This window comes from Mytilus californianus, unplaced genomic scaffold, assembly GCF_021869535.1.
Source record: "Mytilus californianus isolate M0D057914Y unplaced genomic scaffold, xbMytCali1.0.p SCAF_2, whole genome shotgun sequence".
Taxonomy (NCBI): Eukaryota; Metazoa; Mollusca; class Bivalvia; order Mytilida; family Mytilidae; genus Mytilus; species Mytilus californianus.
This window is the reverse complement of record NW_026262668.1, coordinates 100,787,982-100,793,981: the sequence shown is the minus strand read 5'-3', so window position 1 is coordinate 100,793,981 and position 6,000 is coordinate 100,787,982.

The window sequence follows — 6,000 nt, the reverse complement described above, 5'->3', positions numbered from 1 at the left end:
AACCTTTAAAAATCAGTTAATCCCACTGGAAACAGAGATGCATATATTTCATGATAGTTGTTGATTTTTAATGTCTAGTGGCAAATATTTCAAGTTCAGGATGAACAAAAAATATCAATCCATACAGATAAGTCTTGTAAGGTAGGCGTAAACTTGAATAAAGAAATTGTTTCACTTGTGAATTGAAGAGCGAAAAAGAAAATTTTACCACGAGATATTAATGTTTTGAGGGCAAATGTTAAAAAGTTTAAAAGTAAATTAATGATGTAACATTGTCGATGGACTAGGAGGCTGTGTTTAGTTGAACCCCCCTTTCTACATGCACATTCTCTCTTGTCGAATGGGGGCCAGATGCGTTCATGGAAAGGTTTTAAAGAGCTTCCTACTCTGTAATTCAGGCAGATTTCTACTTCGCCAAACTTGTCTTTCCATTATAGTACAGTTTTTATTATAAAAACGCATAGTCACATGAGAAACTAATCAAAGATACAATGTCGTTGTGTAAAATATTAAATTAATTAATTTCTGTAGTCTTAGTTGGATACATTTTTGATATAGTTTCAATCCTCAAATTAAACTATTGCAGAGCCCGCAAATTTAGTATTTTTATATTCCTGTATTTATATATGAACTTGCACATATTCTTCTGAAAAATAAAAAAAAAAAGTTTTATATATCTTTGTGATCTGTATTCAAAATCGTATTTTTTTCTCCATCAAGAAAACGGTAGCCTGTGTAGAGATGATGCGTTTTCGTTAATTTAATTCACATTGCATCATAAAGATTCGTACGTCAAAGTTGTTTTCGGAAAAACAAATGTTTCTTCATTCAATTTATGTGAGTGTCTTTATAATACTAAACAGTTATTGTCAAATTGTTTGTCAGGGCGAATTTCGAAAAGTTCAATAAAACATTATTATTCTTTAAAATTATATGAAAATCTTTCGTGAAAGGACAAGAAATTTTCAGAAGTTAAAGGCTAAAAGTTACTGAAACCATTTATAAAAAATGATTTTTTTTTAGCTTATGCATTTTAAAAGATCCAAAAGCAAAGGCTTAAAAGGGGAAAAGGTATGAACGTACGACTTCTATTTTTAAAATGCACATATTCATGAATAAGATAATCAGTATGTCTAAATTTTATTTGAATAATTGGTCAAATAAAATCAAATGCATTTACGAGTAAGACGTTTAACAATTTAGCACACGGTCATTTTTATATTCAAACACACCAAACCTGTTATGCTGACTGTCTCATTACTAAGATATTTCACTTGACCCATATATTTTGTTTTCTTGTGATATGAAATTTGATGTTAATATATAAACATTTAGCTTTAAAATATAAAAGTAATGGAAGCTGAAGCAAGATGATATACTCTTTGTTTCTGTATTATACATTTAAAGGACAAAATAGTGGACTCAAACACGCTCTTGCATATGAAATTTGTACCTGACTTTCTAAATAAAATAAGATTGTTACCAATTTTCAGGATTTTTTTTTCAAAATACTATTGCCGGGGCAGAGATACAAACAAGTAAATGCTTTTCACAGAACAATCTTTTACATTTGTGTGTAAATTTATTCCAATGTAATTTTATTTATGCATCTTCAAGATCCAAAATGATATAAACCTACCAAAATCAGTTGTTTTGTGACTATTTGTCTTTAGTTAAGGATGTACCTAGGTGAAATTAAAAAAAAAATCTAGAATTTAAAATTGATACTATAAGTAGGAAGAGCATTAGTTAAGGAACAAAATAAGCTAAAAATATTGATAGGTTATGGAGCTCTTTTCGAGATATTTCATTTTTTTATGGCGGGAAAAGGCTGACTCGGACTTTTACCTTATATTTGTATTGGTATTATTTGGGTCTCAAATCGAAAGAAAAGAAATCTAGATTCGGCTTAAATTTTGGTAAATGACCTTTTATGAGCTTTTGAAGTCTTATATGAAAAGAAAAATGGGTGTTATGGGGCAAAATATTTTACCCTGTATCGTAGGAAAAAAACCAAGGAGTCCGAACATCTGACACAAATTCCTAAACCTGATCTAAGTACATCCTTAAAACAATTTTTTTTTACTTCCGTAAGAGTACTTTTTAGGGATAACTAAGCAAATCAACATAATCACACATTGTTTAACCAACATTAACATGTATCGTAGCACATCACATGATATGAAATGCTTCAAGTTCGCATGCTGAAAAGATTTTTACTTTTTTGTTTTTTTTACAATTTTAAGAAAAGGTCGTCTCGATTTTTGTACTCGAAATGCGGTCTTCTCGATGTATTTACATCAAAATGTTTACATCGGGATAAGCTTATTAACTAGATTTCAAAGGTGTTAATCTTTGCTGCATATCGATCGATTCCTTTGGTATTTTTCCCGAACTGCTCTGATCTAGCGGCATACATTCATGTATACCGAAAATTGGCATGTTCCAGAGAGGTATACAGCCAGTAGAAAAATGTTTGAATTTGGAATTCGAGGATTTTTTGGAATGGCACAACTAATTCAATTTTCCACAAATCTCCTGTAGACTGCTTTCCTCGTCGGTCGTTTACTATATTAGGAGGATAATGATAACAGAACATGGACATTTTGTTTTTATTTCAATTTACTTTTGTTTTTAATACTATTTACTAGAACGTTTTCTTGTAAACGTCCTTACTAGACGGGAGAAACATCATAAACCAATTTTACACAAAGCTCCAGTAGCCTGCTTTACTCGTCGTGTGCTATATAATGAGGGAAATGACAAGAGATGGCTTACATAGGCTTTGCCTGTTGCCCAATCGAATTCAATTTATTTGAATAAAATACTGTTTAAACTAATGATAACATTACATGGAAATTTATTTTTGATTTCAATTTATTTTTTGTTTTCACTATTTACTAGAACGTTTTCTTGTAAATTATAATAAATAATGTCCTTACTAGACGGAAAAAACATTGAAAAGATAAAAGTTTTCAGTGTTTGCAGGGAAGGTAATTTTTTTGGTTAAAATATGGTCCTCTAACTCCTAACTCTGAGGAGCGCCCATAATTTCAAATCCGGGATCTGCGTCTCTTACCACAAATTGCATTGCATCATAGAAATAAGTCAGTAAGTTCAATTGTCTCCATTTTAGCTCGTGGAACCGATATTGTGTTCCTTGTGCACATCCTCCAGTAGCGTTAAACAACTGTGTGAAGTATCATCAATATCCATCTAGCCGTTTAAAAGGAGTTAGGCTTACAAGTTATTACCCCATATTGCAAAATTGAAGTGCGTAAATTAGATTATCTTCCCCTTAACATATTGGACGGGGATTATCATTTATTCATTTATATTTCTTTATGCACATTCATATGAAGTATTCTACAACTGCGTAAAATTTCTGCCATATCCGTCGAGCCGTTTAGGAGTTGGACATACACGGACGGACAGACGACGAAAGTAAATTCGATTATCTCCCCTTTAGCATGTTGGAAAAGGATTATCTTAACACCATTAATGCCAATCTCCATGTAAAGTTCCGTTCTACAAATGTGTAAAGTCAAGCCGTTTATGAGTAAGCTTACAATTCATATGGACAAACAGACAGACAGGGTGATTCAAATATATTTATAACAACTTTATACCAAGACTTCACAGGCGCTTGGGTATATGATACAGAAATTTTTTTTTTAATTTTTTTTGTTGTTGATCAAAATATTCAATTTTCTATATTTATACTACTTATCTATCACTACTGCGCATGTCTCACCTAGTTTCGAGTGATTTTACCAACTTTGAGACAAACCCCCATTTTACTATCCACACTAAGAAACAAAAAGGCAACTAACTCGACGCCATCTTACGTGCTATAAATAAATAATAAAATTGACCTACCTGGATTCCCCGTCGATTTTATGGAAAACATGCCTTTCTCGCAGTCCGATCGCAGACGTCGTTTCTATTTATCAAATTGGTACTGTTCGTAATATTTTTAGTCCATCTCAAGCATATAATAAAAAGATTTTCACTATTTTCACTAAATTCAAATTTACGTGCCCGGAAGTTTACTGTTAATATTCAGGGGAAGTTACTTTTTCCCGAACTTTTGTTAAAGGGAAGTAATATTTTCCCGGACTTTTTCGGAACATCTCTGCAAGTACACATGAAACAAATAAAGGGATACGATGATTTCCGAACTATTATAAAAAAGGCGCAACTTTTTCGTTGCTGAAAAAAGAAAAGATCTGTTTTAGAAATAATGGCAAGTCAACCAACGGAAGAAATTACGAAGGAAAACATAGTTTCATGGTAATTTATGAATATACAGATGCTCACACAAATGTCTTATGAAAAGAATTAAAAAAATAATCCGTGGACCATTTGATCTGATAATTTTTTTATTTTATTTTTTTTGAGGGGGGAGGGGTTGCACTAACCATCAAAATTTAAGGCTTGAACTTGTTCTTCGTCCATCATATCTGTTTGTTTACATTCAGTATTAGTTCGGAAATCATCGTACCCCTTTCTTTCTTTTATGTGTACTTGCAGAGATGTTCCGAAAAAGTCCGGGAAAATATTACTTCCCTTTAACAAAAGTTCGGGAAAAAGTAACTTCCCCTGAATATTAACAGTAAACTTCCGGGCACGTAAATTTGAATTTAGTGAAAATAGTGAAAATCTTTTTATTATATGCTTGAGATGGACTAAAAATATTACGAACAGTACCAACTTGATAAATAGAAACGACGTCTGCGATCGGACTGCGAGAAAGGCATGTTTTCCATAAAAATCGACGGGGAATCCAGGTAGGTCAATTTTATTATTTATTTATAGCACGCAAGATGGCGTCGAGTTAGTTGCCTTTTTGTTTCTTAGTGTGGATAGTAAAATGGGGGTTTGTCTCAAAGTTGGTAAAATCACTCGAAACTAGGTGAGACATACGCAGTAGTGATAGATAAGTAGTATAAATACAGAAAATTGAATATTTTGATCAACAAAAAAAAATTAAAAAAAAAATTTCTGTATCATATACCCAAGCGCCTGTGCAAGACTTGTTTTCTTTGCATGACGAGAGTAGGCGATTGTGAGAATAGGTAAAAAACAAGTTCAGAACTATGTAAACTATAATAAATAAAGAGCTGCACCATGAGCACATGATACGCCCGCCGCTTAAACAGGAATAAAGTTCCATAACTCCTCAATGTCATATCAGAAATTTATTAAAAACTAAAGGGAGGTTATTTTAATAGATATAAGCCAGTCACCAAAATTTCATGAAAACTGCTGAAAAAACTTTTGAGTTATTGTCCGAAAACTGGAAAAAAACCCTCTTTTAATGAATAAAACTCACATAACTCGGAAACGCAAAATCTAAAATTTATAAAAACGAAAGCGAGCTCACGTCAATAGATACAAACAATTCACAAATGTTTCATGCAAATTGGTTAGAGCGTTTTTGAGTTATTGCCCGACATGTTGACGGACGACGGACGGACGAACAACGGTATACTTAAGAAATAATTCATGGGGGCTTGAATATATCGTGATTTTACCACGGGTTGGCCCTTTATGACAAATATTTTACCCTGAGCGGTAGCGAGGGGTAAAATATCGGCATAAAGGGACAACCCGTGGTAAAATCATGATATATTCAAGCCCCCATGAATTATTTCGATTCTAATAGGACAAATACGGCAATTCTTTTGGATCGAAGCGCTCTAGGTGAAGGCATTATTTGCCGTTCCCATAAATAAACGCACTATTAAATTGACGTAAAAGAACGGAGCAAACTGAATAAATGGCATGCTTAAACTATTTACAATGACATATTTAGATAGGTTTGAATGAATCTACCGGTAAATAATAATTGTATTTATATATCTTATATGGAAATAAAAAATGGCTTATATAACACATTTTAGCATCGTTTGTTTACGTTTCCTTGTTGTGATGATTTTCGGTTTCACAAGCGTGTATTTTCCCGTAAAATGCTTATATTCTTACGTCATTGTTCTA